This window comes from Lissotriton vulgaris, chromosome 4_1 (genome assembly GCF_964263255.1).
Source record: "Lissotriton vulgaris chromosome 4_1, aLisVul1.2, whole genome shotgun sequence".
Taxonomy (NCBI): domain Eukaryota; kingdom Metazoa; phylum Chordata; class Amphibia; order Caudata; family Salamandridae; genus Lissotriton; species Lissotriton vulgaris.
The window spans coordinates 551951267-551971801 of record NC_141691.1 but is presented as its reverse complement, the minus strand read 5'-3'; positions in this window follow the sequence as shown (position 1 = coordinate 551971801).

Genomic DNA, 20535 nt, shown 5'->3' with positions numbered 1-20535 from the left:
CAGTACCATAGATTCATGGATTTTTGAGGAGCCTCCAAGGACACCATGTAGCCGTCGCAAATATAGCGCCGTGCAACGGCGCGGCATAAAGTCAGACTGATCAGGGTGAATCAGGGACGTAATTACTTTGATCAACCTAGTGGCCAGGAGTTTCGCTAGTATCTTGGGTTCCACATTAAGGCGCGATATTGGCCTGTAGGAGGAACATTGTGTCGGAGGTTTGCCTACTTTGTGTATGACCACTATGTTGGCCACCCGCTCATCATATGGGAGTTCACCCTTCTCCTTGCTTTCCTCAAACATGGCACGGATGTGGGGGGCAAGCTTATTGGCGTTCAACTTGTAGAGCTCAATAGGTATCCCATTGGAGCCTGTCGCTTTACCCAACTGTATCTGCCTAATCGCTTGGGCCACTTCCTCATCAGACAGTGCGGAGTCAAGATACCCACTGTCTTCCTCCGACAGATGTGGCATGATGATGTCCATAATCATTTTGGCATTTTTGGCTTCCGTAAAGTCGCCACAAGCAGTATAGACCTTCCGGTAATAATCGGAGTACTCATCTGCCACAGCATGTGCCCCTATGCGACTCTAGCTCTTCCAGTTCAGGTACCAACGTAGACGCACGTTCCCCGTGCTCGAGCCATGCTATCAGTTTACCCGCTTTATCTCCGTATTCATAGTTACGGCTCTGCACCGCCTTGTGCTGAGCCACCCCTCTATTTCTAACAAGATTCTTATACTCCTCCTCCCGGAGTCGCAACAAATGGAGCCCCGCCTGAGTATGCAACCTAGCTACCTCCCCCTCCAGACGCACAACCTCCGCCTCTTTCTGCGCAACCTCTGCATGACCTGCCCTCTTCTTTGCCGACACCAGAGACAGTACTTTACACCTAGCAACGGTTTTGTACGCCTCCCAGAGGGACTGCGCAGAATCTACCGACCCTGTGTTTTCCATAAAATAACGGTCAGACACACAGAGAATTTCCTTCTTGATGGCAGGGTCTTTCAACTGCCAGGCACTGACGGTATATCGAGAGCGAGGGAAAGCAATAGCGGAGAGTGGTCAGAGATTCCCCGACCGAGATTCCTCACATCCTGGATCATAGACGCCATCGCCGCTGGAAGCAGCAGGTAGTCCAACCTGGATAGGCTGCCATGCGCAGCTGAGACATGAGTGAAGTGCTTTAACGTTGGATTACGGACTCGCCAACTATCCACTAGCTCCAGCGTGGCAAGAAACTCTGAGAGCCATGTCTGTGTCCGGCTAAGCGCCCGGGGTGGGCTTCGGTCGATCTCGCCAACAAGAACCGAGTTAAAGTCACCGCCCAAGACTAAACTTTCAAGGGGCAGCGTGAGAAATATAGTGCTCAGATCTCGAAAGGTCTCAGTCTGAAGGCCAGGCGGTACATAAATAGATAGAAAGGTAATCGTCCGGCCCCCGACCAGCCCGGAAACACTGGCATATCTGCCCCTTTCGTCGATCCATGTGGTCTGCACCAACAGGATACCAACACCCCTAGAGCCAGTAGTGAATCCAGCGTGTACCACCAATTTATACCCACCCTAGTGGAGGGCCATGCACTTATTTCAGACCAGGTGCGTCTCTTGTAATAAAACCACCTCCGTGGAATGCCGCCTGACAAGTTGACTGACCATCCCCCTCTTAATCTTATCATCCAAGCCATTCACATTCCAGCTCAACACTCTCATCCCCGACCCTCGGCTATCCTGTGGCACCGGACCCATGCAACAGACAAAGCGCAACAATAACATCACCTGGGTTAAAAAAATCATAACAAAAGACCCCACAATAACCACCCAAAAAACACAACAACATACAAAGAATAAACATTCCCAACCCTCCTCCCCCCACCCTGCACCCCTGCTCCTAGCTTACGGAACCCCAACTTGCAGTGTGCCTGTCGCCTCAAACTCTAACTAATCCACTAACTAAAGATAGTTCTGAGGAGGAAAACAGCTCCAATGGACATCCCCCCGCACCCCCTCCACCTCTCAACCGCCCTGCAATGATAACACACCTCACTTAATGCTTCATGAAAAAGACACCCGGTGGACATTCTCAAACTTACGCCTCTATTCCTGCTGTGTCTCTTCAACTCCCACCCCCCTCTCCCCGAGTCTTGGATACGTCCGGCTCCGGTCCAGGGTGAGCATCCAACCAGTCCCAGGCAATATCAGGATTGTCGAAAAACAACAGTTTCCCATGAATTTCAATCCGGAGCCGGGTCGGGAACATCATGGTGTATTTAACACCTCTCTCCCTGAGTCTCTTCTTGATTCCGAAAAAACCTTGGCGTTGTCTCTGGACCGCTTGTATAAAGTCGGGGAAAAAGGAGAGATTGACATTTTCAAATTCAAGAGGGCCTCGCGACCTGGAGGTCTGCAGGATAGCGTCTCGATCCCTAAAATTGAGTATTCTAGCGATCAGCGGGTGTGGAGGGGCCCCGGGCTGTGGCCTTCCACCCGGAACTCTATGCACCCTTTCAACCGTAAAAAAGTTACTCAGTCCCTTGGGCTGAAGGCGCTGAAGAATAAGATCCTCCACGAATAGATCAGGGGCCGGGCCTTCCGCCTTTTCAGGGACCCCTACTATCCTGACATTGTTTCTCCGAGCCCTCCCTTCATACTCGTCGAGCTGCCGGCTTGCACGCTCCCCAGCTCGCCGGAGCTCCAGCATCTCCAGCTGCAATGTGGCCACGTTGTCGGTGAGGCTCGTTGTTTTAATATCGAGGGACTTGACCTTCTCACTGGTCTTGGTGAGATCGGCACGGATGAGATTGACCTCAATGGTTACAGTGTCTAACTTGTGGTCAAGCAACTCCATTTTCTTTCCCAGTGATGTCGTGACTCCGTCTATAGCTGCCATAACATCAAGGAGCGTCGGCTCCAGCAGTGGGTCAATCGGTCGCTTCCCCGAGTCTTGCACCCTCGCCGAGTCTTGCGGGGATCCCCTGGGCGTCGTGAAGCGATCCAGTTTGTTCGCTTGGACAATGCGAGCATCCCTGGAGGATCGGGACTGGGGCTTCTCGGATTCAGGCTTGGAAGCCATCTGTAATCCTTGGCCGGGAATCACAGCAGCACGTTGAGCAACCAACACCACACCAGCATGCTCAGTCGCAACTCTGCGGCACCGTAGTTCAACAGGATATCAACAGCCTCGCAAGTGAGGCGACCCATAGAACAGGTCCCAAGGGCGTCCCTCAAAGGGGGCGGGTAGCCAAACTCGCCTCCAGGCCCACTGCCTCTGACCGAAGCTGTCCGGCACTGTAGCACAAGAACAAGTGAGGAAACGTCTCCCAGGGATCCACAACTCCCTCCGCGTCAGGGGGGATGAGTCTCACAACAAGCCACCGAAGCCCTCACCTCACCCGTAGGACCAACTTCGACCACCCGTCATGCGGGCATATCCAGCGTTCACCATCAGCGTCCACTCCCAGACAATGCAGCTCCTCACTCTGATGCCGACAATTACCAGCTCCGAGGAAAGCGGCCACCCCCGGTCACAACAGCGGCTGGTCGCGCCCACTGCTTGAATCCTGGGCTCCGGGCACTACACAGGCATATGACGTCCTCAGCGAATGCCCCAGTCCACAACCATACGATGGGCCAGAACTGTCTCAAGGGGGCGGGGGGGAGCCCCAGGGCTCAGCCGCCAAACGAGTGGGACCGGAGCCCCGGCACCACCAACACTGCCCACCTCCGAGCCCCAGAGACTCTGCAGCCAAAGCAGGCCGCATCCAAGTGGCCTGCCTTGGCTCCCACAGTAGATTACACTGCCACAGCCCGCAGAATGGGCAAGTCCGTTTCACCCCCACCAAGAGTCGTGCCGGGCGAAGGATCAAGCTCCGGGCCACTTCCGGTCTCGGCCGCGGGTGTTGATGCACTCGTGGCCGGCCGCAGCCACCACGCGAGCCCCTGGCTCAAGCGGCCCCAGAGGCCAGAAATCGACCAGCCTGTAACTCCGGTCCCCGATATCGCAGCGGACCGGAGTTCGATCGGACATCGCCACAGGGTGTTCGCCGCCTAATTAGCAAGACGGAGTGCCAGGATATCCACAGGATAATGGGGCGAGAGTTCTGTCCCGACGGAGCTGTACAACTACGCGGCCATCTTAGGCGCGCGATAGACTCCTCCCCCCATATATACACATTTTACTCCTACGTGGAAGTGAAAGACCAGAATTAAGAGTGACTGGCAGAACCTTCTAGACAAAGTAGACCTCAGGTGCTTTCTCCTGACGGTGTCAGATACAAAAAAGTCTGACCCTTCACTAAAAATGATTTAATCACTATCTCTAAGAGGGAACACTTGCGTTGTCCATCTTGATCTCTGAGCACCACAATGGGTTCTCAGTCTATGTAACATTCCAGCCCCACTATGGACTTACATGATTGCCCGACTCATCGATGGAAATAAATCAAACAATAGTAGTTGGACAAACAAGGAAATGACATAGGGCATGGAACCACGCTCTCCAAAGCCATACAGAACACATTTTATTCCCAAAATTACTTTTTTTCAAATGTTTTTTATTCCTTTAGTAAAATGCTGCTAAAATGGTCCTGCCCATCCTGATACTGAGGCAGACAACATCAGTCAAGGCGGCACCATACCTTCTAAATCTGCTCAAACTGCAGTTGTGAAATGTATTTGGGCTGCTTGTTTGAGACACAGACCTTTGCAGCGTCAGCTGCCTCATCGATATGACTCGAGGAACTCTATTTTCTGTTTTCAGTTATGTGCTATTTATCTACATAAGCTTTATTCAATATATGTTCCTACCACCTACACCAACGTAACCAGGCAGTCTGTTTTGGGATTATTGTGTTGTGACATTAGCAACTGTGCCATAAATGGTAACTAGAGAGAAGGACAGAAGGACGATTGGTCTCCTTTTTCATGCAGTGGAATAAGGCGCATGTGTATTTCCACGGAAAAGAAATCAGCATTGGGTTAACGTACAAATGACATAGACAGGGCAGCTCCTCCATAATGGCGTAGGAGCATCGCCCCAGGCAAGGAGGAGGGGGTGTGTGCTCTGTGAAGTGCGCATGTAAGTTTGGCCTGCTGTCTTAGGCTGGCCAAACAGGCTAGTTCACTTAGGTTTATCCAACCCGGCTGTGTTGCACAGCCGGGTCGGAAAAACGCCACACGCACTAAGGCACTGTCTGAGCGGCTAACGAGGCCACTTAGACCAATCCTGGTACTGCTCTCATGCTATGAGTGCAAAGTCTGATTGGGTGGGGAGCCTATGCTGGAATCCCAGGAAATGCTGGGACACCATTAGGAGAAAAGAGGAGCACCGACGCGTCAGTAGCAGGACGGTACCCTTTCAAATTAAATCTCCCTTACTTTATACCCCCGTGCCCCACTGGTGTTTTGTGGAGGCTGCCACTGGATTTAGAGCAGCTTTATGGAGCCTGCCTTTAAAGGTTACAGCGGATCACAATGAGAACATCTACAACTTACTCTCGTGTGTCTTCATTTCTAAATCATAACCCAGTTGGAATGCTTCCTATAAAACATAAATAAATAAAACACAACACCCTTATGTTAGTAATTAGCTTTGGGTCTGATTAAAACAGAGCTTTTAGTAGAAACAGCAATTAAATACAATGCACTCCACCATTTACGTGACAAATCTGTATTTTTGAAACTAGTGTAATGAGGAATAGAAAAATTCAAGTTCTGTCTCTGAATGGTAAAAATAGATTTGGTTAAGTCTGAAAGTGACTGCGTTATCATAAGAGCACTTTAAAAATTAAGTAAACAGAAGTAAATGTTGAAATCTACATTCACTTCCCTCTAGACAACTCTTTAGATGGATACGCGCAAGAGAATATTTTTTTTGGACAGACATTTTGCATACTATGAATACACTATAATAAGAATACTATAAACAAAGCCTGGCCATTGTGAGAATTGTAGTTATTTGGTCATAGTTTTAAAAAAAAAAGAATATATATATATATATATATATATATATATATATATATATATATATATATATATATATATATATATATTCACTGAAAAAACCATAGGTTATAGACCATATATAGTTAGGAATTATCATTTACAAAACCTTATTTTACTCAGACAAAACCATTGAAATTCGCATATATAGTTAGTTGTACTAACTATATATCGCGCACCCGAAATCCACTGCTGATCATGTCACATATTACATCATTCATGACATGGTCAGTGACATCACTGATGACATCACTGATGACATCTCAAATGACATCACTGATGACAACATCCAGTGACTGTATGTTTCTGTAAAGTTAAAATATGTCTTACATATTGAAGAATGAGTGCATCCTGCGCATGCTACGGAAGATCTTCCGGTGGATCCCCACCGAGACCAGGAAGAAGGTCACCTAGGCCCTCGTCACCAGCCGACTGGACTACGGCAACACCCTCTACGCCGGAACCACCGCCAAGCTCCAGAAGAGACTCCAGCGGATCCAGAACGCCTCAGCCAGGTCGACCTGGTTGAGAACGGTCGCTCCCTCCCGCCCTCGCTGACTCCTACCCAGAGCTGCCTGGTATCGTTGTCATTGCGCTGCTGAGCCTTCCTAACGCTGCTCTCCTCACTTTCACATTTACATTACATAGCGCTGCTGCCCTCGCTTAGCGCTCGAACGTGCCTGCCTGATTGTGCGCAACTGTACCTGCAAATATTCATGTTTTTTAGCTCTTGTGCATGAAAGCTGCATTTGTTCATTGTTGGGATCGTGTTTAATCAATTACTCTCCAAGTTTCATCAAACTCGGTCTGCTTGCGTGTTATTTCCGCCGCCATTTGCTGTGTTGTTGTTGTTGCCCTAAGACCGCCCCCTCCACCACGCAACCGCCTCCCATCGGATCCTCCCTCGCCCCTCCCCTTCCCAATACCCATATATGACAGATGCATTCTCGTGCAGCGTTCACGCGCAGCGATCGCGCCCCAGTCGCGCCGAAGGTGCGCCAAAGGTAAGCCCGTCTACGCCTGTCCGCGCCTGGACCGCGCCCAGTGCCAGACCCCCTGGTCCTCGCCCCACCCAACTCCCCCGCATTACATACGATGCCACCACCCTCCTAGCCCTTAACCCCGGCCGACTCCCCCACTGCGTCCAAGCCACTCCTGGACACACCCATGGCCCCTTCTCCTGCAAATCCTGCAAGTTCGACGGCAGCAACATCAACTCCTCATCCACGGACACAAATCAGATATCTGACTCCAACCACCTAAAATGCATCCTGCTCAACACCCGCTCAGTCCACAGACACGCCATCGAACTTTGGCATCTACTAGACACCATCTCTCCCGACGTCGCCTTCCTGACAGAAACATGGATGAACGCCTCATCAGCCCCTGACATCACCATTGCCATCCCGGAAGGATACAAGATCATCCGTAAGGATCGCACCGACCAAACAGGAGGAGGCATCGCCATCGTCCATAAGAACTCCATCCGCATCTCAACCAGCTCAGACGTCAACCTCGCTAGCGCCGAACACCTTCACTTCCAGATCCACACCGACCCCAAGACCACACTCAAAGGCACCCTCCTATACAGGCCTCCAGGACCCCGTGCAAAATTCAGCGACGTTATCACTGACTTCATTACCCCACACGCTCTCCCCTCCGAGGAATACATCCTACTAGGAGACCTCAACTTTCACTTGGAAAAGAGCAACGACAGCAACACCACCTCCCTTCGGGACAATCTCGCCAACCTCGGACTCAAACAACTTGTCTCTACGCCCACCCACATCGCAGGTCACACACTTGACCCCATCTTTACCTCCAGCAAACATGTCTCCTTCAGTCACACCACTACCCTCCAGTGGACGGACCACAGCTGCGTACACTTTTTCTACAATAAAATCACCACTCACAACCAACCCCAACCTACTCTACGAAGAAACTGGAACAAAATCACCATCGACCAGATCTCCTCATCGCTTCTTCAAAACCCCCCTGCCCACTCCTCAAACCCCGACCAAGCAGCGATTAACCTCACCCAATGGATATCCAACAGCGCCGACATCCTAGCACCGCCGAAAAAACGTCAAATCAAACTTGGCAGCAAAAACGCCTCCTGGTTCAACGATGATCTTAAGAAATCGAAGAAACTCTGCCGCTCCCTCGAGAAGGCCTGGAAAAAAGACCCAAACACCAGCACCAGGGACGCCTTCAAAAACGCCACCCGCATACACCACCAACTGATCCGGACTGCCAAGAAAGCCGCATTCAAAGACCGACTAGACAACAACGCCCACAACAGCAAGGAACTATTCAACATCGTCAAAGAATTCACCAACCCATCAGCCAACTCCAACGACATCACCCCTTCCCAAGCCCTCTGCGACTCCCTAGCTTCCTTCTTCCACAACAAAATCGCAGACATCCACAACAACTTCGACAACCGACCCGGAGACCAACCCATCCAACCTTCTGCAGGACCTTCACCCCCCTCGAACATCCTTAACGACTGGAACCCAATCTCCACCGAGGACACCATCCGCCTGATGAACTCCATCCACTCAGGATCCCCCACAGACCCATGCCCTCACCACATCTTCAACAAAGCAGACTCCATCATAGCACCACACCTCCGAGACGTCATCAACTGCTCCCTCAACTCCGCCACATTCCCGGAAAGCTGGAAACACGCCGAACTCAGCGCCCTTCTGAAAAAACCCACAGCGGACCCCACCAAACTCAAAAACTACCGCCCCATCTCGCTCCTCCCATTCCCGGCCAAAGTCATCGAGAAAGCCATCAATAACCAGCTCGCCGCCTTCCTCGAAAGCAACAAATCCCTCGACTCCTCACAGTCCGGCTTCCGAGCCAAACACAGCACGGAGACCGCCCTCATCGCAGCAACAGACGACATCCGAACTCTACTGGACAATGGAGACACAGTCGCCCTCATCCTCCTAGACCTATCCGCAGCCTTTGACACAGTCTGCCACAGAACTCTTCTACAGCGCCTCAAAAACATCGGAATCCAAGGAAAAGCACTGGAATGGATCACCTCATTTCTCACCGGTAGAACCCAGAGAGTCCGCCTCCCACCATTCAAGTCCGAGGCCACTGAAGTAATCTGCGGCGTACCCCAAGGTTCCTCACTCAGCCCCACCCTCTTCAACGTATACATGAGCCCCCTAGCGACCATCGCTCGCCAACACAACCTCAACATCATCTCCTACGCAGATGACACCCAACTGATCCTATCACTCACCAAAGACCCCAACACCGCCAAAACCAACCTACATGAAGGTATGAAAGAAGTAGCAGAGTGGATGAAGCACAGCCGTCTGAAACTGAACTCAGACAAAACAGAAGTCCTTATCTTAGGCACCTCCCCCTCCGCCTGGGACGACTCTTGGTGGCCAGAGGCCCTTGGAAAAGCACCCATCCCGACGGACCACGCACGGAACCTGGGCATCATCCTGGACTCATCACTCTCTATGAACAGACAAGTCAACGCAGTCTCATCTTCATGCTTCAACATCCTCCGCATGCTCCAAAAAACATTTCGCTGGATCCCCACCGAAACCAGAAAAACAGTTACCCATGCACTGGTCACAAGTCGCCTGGATTACGGAAACACCCTATACGCCGGTATCACCGCAAAACTCCAGAAAAAACTCCAACGCATCCAGAATGCATCAGCCAGACTCATACTAGACATCCCGCGCAAAGACCATATCTCCAGCCACCTGAAAAACCTCCACTGGCTCCCCGTCAATAAGAGGATTACTTTCCGCCTCCTAACCCACGCTCACAAAGCACTCTACGAACTTGGACCCGAATGCCTCAACAAACGACTTTCCTTCTACACCCCCCCTCGCCAGCTACGATCTTCCAACTAAGCCCTTGCTACCATTCCTCGCATCAATAAAACCACCATGGGAGGTAGATCCTTCTCCTACCTCGCAGCTAAAACCTGGAACTCACTCCCCACTCACCTACGCCTCACTCAGAACCACCTAACATTCAGAAAGCAACTTAAAACCTGGATATTCGACAAGTAATTCCCATCCCTTCCTCAAGCGCCTTGAGACCCTCTGGGTATGTAGCGCGCTATATAAATTTCTGACTTGACTTGACATCCCACGACACAGCCACATCTCCGGACATCTGAGAGACCTGCATTGGCTCCCCGTCAACAAAAGAATCACCTTCCGCCTCCTCACCCACGCACACAAAGCCCTACACGATCAAGGCCCGAGCTACCTCAACAACCGCATCAACTTCCAAGCTCCCAAACGACATCTCCGATCAGCCAGCCACGCCCTCGCCACCCTCCCCCGCATCCGAAGAACGACAACAGGAGGAAGGTCCTTCTCCTACCTGGCCGCCAAGACCTGGAACTCCCTCCCGACCGACCTGCGCCTGACCCAAGATAACCTCTCCTTCAGGAAGAAGCTCAAGACCTGGCTATTCGAGCAGTAGCAGCACTCCCCCCCCCCCCCCCCCCTAGCGCCTTGAGACCCTCCGGGTAAGTAGTACGCTATATAAATGTCTGTGATTGATTGATTGATTGATTGATTGATTGATTGTATAAGTGTCTGGATGAAGGATTTAGTAGGTGCATGGCCGACTGTATGAGTGAGTGATTAAATGTGTCTCACTGAGTGCATGGGTTAGTGACTAAACTGTCTTAATTTGTGCATCATTATGTCTGTTGTTCTGTAAACTGCTGCATGTGTTGATCAGTAGCTATATGAGTAACTATATGGGTTATTGATTAGTTTCCCAAGTATTTGTATGGGAGACTGAGTGTGTGTGTGGGTGGCTGGGAGGTGTGTGACTCTGTGCATAGATGTGTGAGCAGTTGATTCACTAGATGTATGGGTTCAAAAGTGCATGTAGAAACAGCTGTATGTGCGGTTGACTGTGTGCATGAGTGTATTGGTGAGTGAATGGATATCTCAGTGCTACATGTCAAAGTAAGTACATATGTAAAACACAGTACATGTGAGAGTTGACATATATAAATAACTGTGCATAAGAGCCAGTGAATGTGTGAGTGGCTGTATGGATCATTGTGAACTTGTATCAGGGATTGTATAAGAGAGTAAATATGTGTTAGAATATGTTTGAATTAGTAAGGTGTGTATAACTGTATAGTTGAGGAAATGGAGGAGTGATTGATTCTTTGCATGACTGACTAGATGTATGAGTAACTCCATGGATGAGTGACAATCTGTGAGTGTCTGTTTACACTGATTGTATCTAAGGTTATATTAGAGTCTGAAGAGGTTCATCGTATTATCACATGATTGATATTATCAGTGATGTCATTTGAGATCTCATCAGTGATGTCACTGACCATGTCATGAATGGTGTAATATGTGACATGATCAGCAGTGGATTGCGGGTGCGCGATATATAGTTAGTGCAACTAACTATATATGTGAATTTCAATGGTTTTGTGTGGGTAAAATAAGGTTTTGTAAATGCTAATTCCTAACTATATATGATCTATAACCTATGGTTTTTTCAGTGAATTTTCAAGGTTTTGTAAATGCTAATTCCTAACTATATATGGTCTATAACCTATGGTTTTTTCAGTGAATTTTCAAGGTTTTGTAAATGCTAATTCCTAACTATATATGGTCTATAAGCTATGGTTTTTTCAGTGAATTTCAATGTTTTTTTAATAGCAAATATCAAAAGCTGTAAAATGTGAAGTACGTGGTAGGTAAAAACATTTTCGTGTTTATGCACGCTGATGTGCTTTGAACGCTGCCACCCCTCCCCCGCCCCCTCTTTTTTTTAAGGAGTATTCTCTCATTGCAGATAGTGAAGGATAGGTAACGCAGGCCTTTGCCCCTGTTGTAATCCGTCGTGCCTGCTTCTCTCTCCATTTGATTGATTGTTATCCAAGCATTTACTGTTTTGGAATTGGTTCTCTTTGGTTCATTCTCTATTTACAAACAAGCACAGAGTCGCAATACTCTGTTTAGTCTTTGCAGATAGTAAAAAATCGTTAGAAAAAACAAAAGGAATCAAGCAAAATCAGTAGGCCACTAATGGGATCTCTTTTTGACCTCGCTAAAATAGAAACATTAGGAACAACACCTCATGAGAAATATGAAACCAGTGAGAGGAACTGAGCTCCACGCCATGATGGCTGCAAGACAGCTCGGCTCCGCCGCCCACCCCGCCCACCCCGCCCAAAATAACGACAAACCCTGTGCAAATATTATAAATATATACAACACACTAGCAAAGTAACAGGGTAAAACGTTTTATTAAATAACTATTTACATGGCAGCCTGCTGCAACATCGATCCAAATTCATGCCGCCATTCCCGGGATTTCTCCCCGACTACTCTGTGGTCTACGAGATGGATCATCTCCCCAAAGGTTCATCACCTTACACAGACATGCACTCTGATCTCCTTGGCCTCAGTCAAGCATCAATAGTAAGATTTTCATAGGTGAGTGTAGGTTCATGGTTTTCCATCCACAGACTAAAAGCCTGGAGTGGGACTGAAAGAACCATAACTAGGTAAGAAGGAAGGCAGAGGCTGTAGGAAGGACTCTGGATATGGTATGTTGCTTGGTCCCTGAGATGCTTCGATGTCACTGCCTTGCACAAATGGCATAAGTCCTGGATGTTGGGTGCCATAGTTGAGGGTTCCGAGCAGCGCTTGTAACACTGTCTGAAGCTCATTTGCACCTGCTGCAGCTTCACTATTCTCAAAGTAAGTGGGGGCTGTTTGATGACCTGACTGCATTGGAAAGCAATGTGATGCGGTGCCTCCCTGAACCGCTTGACGGAGGCAACCGAGGGGCGGTGTGGTGGCGCGGACTCGGAGGGGGCGCTTGGCTCCTGCCCCCTCCCCAAGTCTTGTTGCCCTGGTGTGGCCTGAGATCGCCCCCCGACATAGGTGGCCGGCTCCCGGGGTCAGGCGGAACTTTTTGCCTTTTGGTGACTCTTCCATTCTGGACCTTGTCCCACAATCCGTTTGACCTGAAGACACGTTCTGCGGTGCCCTAGTCCGACCATCACATATACCTGCGCCAGGAGACGGCGTGGGGTGCACTAGAAGGGAGAGGCGTCGCGAACAAGCCTCCCCCACCTCCCCAGGTGGAGGTTTCTCAGCTACACCCCAGCGCTTCACTCGGCCAGCTGACTTGCGCCCGCTCTTGCGGCACAGTGCCTCGCTCGGCCAGCTGAATTGCGCCTGCTCCACACCTTGTCCCACAATCCGTTTGACCTGAAGACACGTCCTGCGGTGCCCTGATCCGACCATCACATATACCTGCACCAGGAGACGGCGTGGGGTGCACTAGAAGGGAGAGGCGGCGCGAAGGAGCTTCCCCCACCTCCCCAGGTGGAGGTTTCTCAGCTACACCCCAGTGCTTCACTCGACCAGCTGACTTGCGCCCGCTCTTGCGACACAGTGCCTCGCTCGGCCAGCTGAATTGCGCCTGCTCTTGCTATTACAGCGTCTCACCCGCCATCCAACGGAATTGCACCCAATATTGCGGTGCAGCGACAGGCAGCTGCCACGGAGCTCACAAAATGGCGGTCGGCTCCACAGACTTGGGCCTGGCCTGCAAGGATGGCTCTTGGCAACCCTGGAACTCGGACGCTTGACTGCTAGGGCATGGGCCCCATTCCCAAAAGCATCCCCTCAGCCTTGAAGATTCTACAAGAGTCACCGGGGCCCCCGACTCCCGCAGACTTCCGGTGGGGAGCGACTGCCATGATTGCTCGCGGAATGGCCACGACAGAGCCACGAGATAGTGGTGTTCTCATGCTGACGCCAGCTTCAGTCTGAAACATCCAGAAACACTGTAGACTACCAATTCGATCAGTTCCGGTGGAGCCCCAAAGTGACCCGGTAGAGAAGAACTAGCCCTCCCCTCTTTGACTGATGGTTCTTGTTGCCTGTCCCTTCTGTTGTCATTTAACAGAACTTCTTGGACTGCTGAAAGGGGTTCTGTTCCGACCGCTGGTTGGTGGAGACATTTTGACTATATTCTGGACCTGCATTGTTGCGTAATGCGTCATATGACGCGCCGCGTTAGCGCACCCGGAAGTGCTCCGGTGCGCGAGGCGTGAAGCGCAGCTTCCCGGAAGCGATCCGGGGCGCGGAGCGCGTAACGTGAGCATAACAGGTCATGTGACTTGTTAATAAAACTTTTCATTGGTTCATTTTACTTTTGGTTTCCTAATGATGGAGGGCTTGGTCATATGACCTAAAAATAACACTTTTCATTGGTTTAGAACATTTTTTTTTCCCCAAATGATGAAAGCCCCACCTTTTTTTTTCTCACTCTGACTTGTAAAGCAAAGGACCCAGATGCATTTACAGTTTATCACTAACAATGTTCCAGGCTAATGTATTTTCCCGGGAAATTTACAACTGTCCTGCAAGTAAAATATTCCTATTTCGAGAAAAAGGGCGTTTCTTCGTCCCATGAGGGAGCCGTTGAGCAAAAGCGGCTCGGCCTGCTGTCTTAGTCGCTGATAGGCCTGAATATCGGATTCTTATCGATCACTTTATGTTGCAGGAGTGGAAAACACAATAGCCCTTGACCATTTATCTTTACTGCTTACCTGCGTATTATACCTTTTAACCGTCATGTAATCGGGCTGCTTTATTTCACTTGCCTTTTACTGATTCAAAAACAGTGGCTATTATTCAAAACTTTACCAATCTAAGTACTACTACCATGTTTTGTTTTAAAAACCTTTATTGTGAAAATGTCAGTATACAAATACGGGCCTATAACCACGTGGGCCGGCCATGGAGCAAACTGTAATCGTATATGATGAGGGGACATTTACACTGTAGAAGAACATAACGGGCGGGCCATTAGGTTGCAAGAACTAAGGTGTCTAACAATTGCGGAATCGGTGGACGTACATTTTATAATTAAAGTACGACAGGGCCAGTTACAATAAAATTATCTAGATATACATTTGCGGGCAAGTACCATGGGTGACATTAATTCGAACTTTCAATAGTACAGTAATCAATAACACATCAGAACTTAATATCAATAGGGATGTCCAAATGTTCAATCAGTACTCGTTCCCGCCCGCCATGTGCTTCAAAACTGCATACGTATCTCGTGATATCAAGGCTGGGCAACCAGTACACAACAAGGAGTTACGAGTCCCATTTATACCGGCGCCATTTTGGACGAGGCCGGGCAGGTCCAGGATATAGTCAAAATGTCTCCACCAACCAGCGGTCGGACCAGAACACCTTTCGGCAGTCCAAAAAGGTTCTGTTAAATGACAACAGAAGAGATAGGCAACAAGAACCATCAGTCAAAAGAGGGGAGGGCAAGTTCTTCCCTACCGGGTCACGTTGGGGCTCCATCGGAACTGATCGAATTGGTAGTCTACAGTGTTTCTGGATGTTTCAGACTGAAGCAGGCGTCAGCATGAGAACACCACCATCTCGTGGCTCCGTCGTGGCCATTCCGCAAGCAATCATGGCAGCCGCTCCCCATCGGAAGCCTGCGGGAGTCGGGGGCCCCGGAGACTTTTGTAGAATCTTCACAGCTGAGGGAACACTTTTGGGAATGGGGCCCATGCCCTAGCAGGCAAGCGTCCGAGTTCCAAGGTGTCCCAGGGCCATTTTAGTGGACCAGGCCCAAATCCAAAGAGCCAGCCGCCATTTTGAGAGTCCTGTTGCAGCTGCCTATCGCTGCACCGCAAGAGTGGGCGCAATTCAGCTGGATGAAGGGTGAGACGCTGTGCCGCAAGAGCGGGCGCAACTCAGCTGGATGGAGGGAGAGGCACTGTGCCGCAAGAGCGGGCGCAACTCAGCTGGATGGCGGTTGAGGCACTGTGCCGCAAGAGCGGGCGGAACTCAGCTGGATGGCGGGTGAAGCACTGTACACATAGACATGGAAGTGAAAACTGCACCATTGCTCCCCCCCCGACTGACACCCTCCTTTGCCTCAGCTTGGATCATCATTTGCTAAAGTGTTCGAAGACCCCACCGTGAGTATAAGCACAACCGGGGCCTTACTGCACACCCTGAGAAAAACTACGCAGCAAGACAATCTCTACCTTCTCCCTTTTCCATGTTCCAACGCTTTGAAATGAACAATATATTTACTCGCAGTGACAAAATGGCGGTCTTCACTTCCTGATTTCCTTCGAATCGAACGTTAACAGACGTCACGCAGCAAAAAAAAAATTCCGCTCACGCGCAGCCGCTGGAAGACATATATCAACATATATGAGCATCCTCAGCCACCCTCAGAAAACATAGGGGGTCAGGATACTTCTCCCGTTCCCCCTTATACCCATTTCCCACATTGTTTTCCCTCCATCTTGTGATTTAATTAAAACGAAACACAAAATTGCGAATTCCCGTTACGCTACAGGTTTGCGACCCGGTTCGCGTACCGGGAAGCGCTTCTACCGCGAAAAATCAAATTTTTTTTATTTGCCCCACGGGACCCTTTAATAACCCCAACATCATTCCTAGGGGGTCACCTTGCCCCCTTTCATTAAATTCCCCCTTCGTTTTTTCTCCTCCTCTTGACCCTAGGGGGTCACCTGCCCCCTTTCATTAAATTCCCCCTTCGTTTTTTCTCCTCCTCTTGTCTCTCGATCCTACCGAGAGACAAGATGGCGGCCGTTCCGGACTGTTTAGAATGTTGACAGACACCGGAGAGCCAATAAGCTTCTCCTTGCGAAGTTCCGTTTCGCGTCAAGTATGCGAACCGGAGTGCTGTCACAGATATATGTTTTTTAAAACGTTAATTTCTTAAAATCCACTGGAGCACATATATTGAGACCTAGCAAAGGCACATCGGGCTAACAGTCCCTACAATTTTGCCAAGTTTTGTGCAAATCCATTCAGCCGTTCGAGCTAAAAGTGAGGCCAACCGCCCTATGGAAAACTCAATGTTAAAAACGCGTTTTGGGACCCCCCTTTTTTCTCGGCCCTGCCTTGACGAAACCCCCCCAAATTTTCAGGGGCTGCTTGGAAACAAAATGTGCCATTTTACTGAAAATTTCAGCCAATTCCGTCCACAAACGCCAAAGTTATTAGACATAGAATTTTCAAAAATCCCATAGAGAAAAAATCCTAACTATATATACCTACTGGCGACTGCCAGTAGGTAATATATATATATATATATATATATAGGAGTATAAGGAGTGTCCCTACTCCAAAACGCGTAGGACGTTGTGTCTGCAATAAACCTGCACTTGAATAGAGGCCACGGCTCCTGTGTGATTCCTTTTCGACCAACTTTGGAAGGATTGCGCTGGGTTGTGCGTGTGGAATTTTTGGGGGTGGCTACCCCGGCCGTGAGCCCGCCGAAACAGAGGCTCGGGAACAGCTACAAACTTTGTGTTTATATATATATATATATATATATAGCAGCACTTATCAACAAATCCAGTCGATAGAACGGCAAGCACACAGGTATCCAATTTGTGAATCCTTTATTACAAACCCCCCCTCACCCTCGACAGACGCGTTTCGCAGTAAAAGCTTTGTCAGTGTCAGTTTGTGCATAGGAATGATCGCCATTTTAAACCCCACCGATCGGGTCATTTTACAACAACATAGAAGATGGTCAATCTTAGTAAAAGCGGTGGCCATTTTGAAGTGTGTTATTCTACATGTAATACATTGGTTCCAATGGCGAATGCAAAGTGCTCTAGTGCAAATTAAAAACGTTAGCAGCAACAAACATTTCATTATTATAGTACACACTGTTCAAGTTATAAGAACCCAATCAAAAACATTGTACAATATGTTTTCTTATGCTCTTGTTTTGGGGGGTGTATCCCCTATGTATACTTTACATGATTCTAACTGTGCGGACTTGATAACTTGTCAATTAGTTTAAGTAGTTATCTCGCCCTGTATCGGCTAGAATCCAGCTTGAGATTCCATAACTTGCGATGTCACTTGTTGGCGTTTTTAAGTATAGTAATACCGGTCTCTTTCTCTTTACCAGTCTTGAGCAGGTGGAAAACATTTCTTTCTCATCTAGTCTTGTTTTGATCCTAAAGGTGCACCCACATCTCCTCATCGTTATTCAGACCCCATGGTGTCATGGTTTTAAGGTCGATGATGTATCTAGATTCTGAGATGCGGAGTGCCTTCTCCATGTCCCCACCTTGTTCCAAACGCTTAATTTGGTCTATGCAGTAAAAGCTAAGGAGGTCCCTATTGCTTTGATGGCATTCAGCAAAGTGACGAGCTACCGGACAGGACTTGTCCTTATTAGCGATAGCTCTCATATGTTCCAGGATCCTCAGTTTTGTGGGGTTGATGGTGCTACCTATGTAGCGTTTCTTACGAGGGCACTCTAAACAATAGACTGTGTAATCGGAATTACAGTTGAGAAGTTTAGTTATTTTCTACTTCTGTTTCCCTTCTCCTGTTCTACCTGGATATTCTTTGACTTTTTTACTATACTTACAAGCTTTGCAGCGAAGACATGGAAAGAACCCCTTTATACTGTCTGAAACGGATGTACCATGTTACAACGCATACCATTACAACTACCTACTATTACAACGCGACCATTACAACGCATACCATTACAACGCATAGCGCTTTGCGGTGCTGGATAGTGGTAAGTATAATTTACTATTCTAACTCCAGTCCCCGTGGACACTAGGGAAGGTGTTGGATAGTAAATTATACTTATTCCCTATCCTAGAGCGCCCCCCAGCGCAATGCGTTGTAATGGTATGCGTTGTAAAAGTTGCGTTGTAACAGTAGGTAGTTGTAAAAGTTGCGTTGTAACAGGTGTATACCGTCTGAAACAGGGGGCTGAGTAATCGGGGAGAAGTGACTGTGGATTAGATGGTCTGATATGGACTCGCATCGTTGATAGGTTATCATCGGCCTATCCAAAAGATGTTTCTTCAAGATGTTATCTGTATGTAAGATATGCCAGTTTTTCTTGAAGGTGTGGACTAGATCACCTGATTTGGTATTGAAAGTCGTGATCATTCTTACTTGATCATTCTCTGTCTGCACCTCTTTAACCCCTAGGAGATCCCTCCTATTGATCGTTGGTACTTTTACAGCAGCCTGTTTAAGCATGTTGTTAGAATAGCCCCTAGTTTGGAACCTATTGCTTGCTTCTTATTTTGCTTTTTGAAAATCTTTATCTGCTGAACAATTTCTTTTTAGTCGTAGGAATTCACCATACGGTACGTTCTTGATAAGACTCCTTGGATGGTGGCTTGCCGCGTGTAACACAGCATTACCCGCCGTGGGCTTCCTATAGAGTCGAGTTTGGAGACTATCATTCTCCACAAATCCCTCCAAATCAAGATAACATACACATGTTTCACTTATAGTGCTGGTGAATCGTAGATTAAGATCATTATTGTTCAGGGTGGCGATGTATTCCTCCGCCGAGGTTCGATCACCACGCCATACAATAAAGAGATCATCTATGTATCTTGTCCACATCAAGATCCTTTCACTCCACATTTCATTAGTGTCTCCCCATGCCTTGTGCCTCTCCCACCAGCCCACGAACAAGTTCGCGTAGCTGGGGGAGAAGCACGAGCCCATAGAAGTGCCCCTTATTTGTTTGTACAGTGGCCAGAAAAAAGGAAAAAATTGTTATATAGGCAGAATCTCATCATACTCAATAACATGCCGCTGTGTGCCTGAAATTTATCTGGTTTCCTGTCCAGGAACCACTTTGTTGCTGTCAGGCCGCTTTCATGACTGATACACGTATATAAGTTGTCAACATATAACGTTATCAGGAGCATGTTTGGTTCCCATGAGATATTGTCCATTATGCGAAGAAAGTCTTGTGTGTCCCTCACATATGAGGGTAAGTCCTTCACAATAGGGGCAAGATAAGAGTCAATGAAGCGAGAAGTATTCTCTAAAAGGCTACTGATTGCCGATACAATCGGCCGCCCTGGTGATCTTTTAGCATTCTTGTGAATCTTTGGCAAGTGATAAAAGGTAGGTAACACTCGTGATTCACATTGGAGAAATATAAATTCATCTGTATTGAGCATGCCCTCTTCCTTCCATTTGTTCAACAATGTTTCATATTCTATGATGCTCTTGACATATTGTTCTTTCTTTACAGTGATATAGCACTCAGTGTCTTTCAATTGCCTTAGTGCTTCCTGTTCATAATTCTCCTTACTGAAAATCACAATATTACCACCTTTGTCCGAAGGCTTTATCTCAATTGTCTTGTCATTTTTAAGGGACTTAATCGCTTCCCATTCTCTTCTCGTAATGTTGGAGGTACTTATATCCATTCTGCCTCTTGCCATTTTTTCCAAGTCCGCAATTACAGCTTCATTAAAAACATCGATTGCATCATGGGACGCATTTGGCAATTTTTTAGATTTATTCTTCAAGTTGCTCGGGTCTCTCACTTGTGTCACAGATACATAATTGTCTTTCTCCATTTGTGACCCCCTGTTTTGAATCTCTTGTGTAGGGGTCATTAAAATATTCAAAAGAGTGTCTTCTGATGTTTCCTTCGAGTATTCTACCGTGGCTG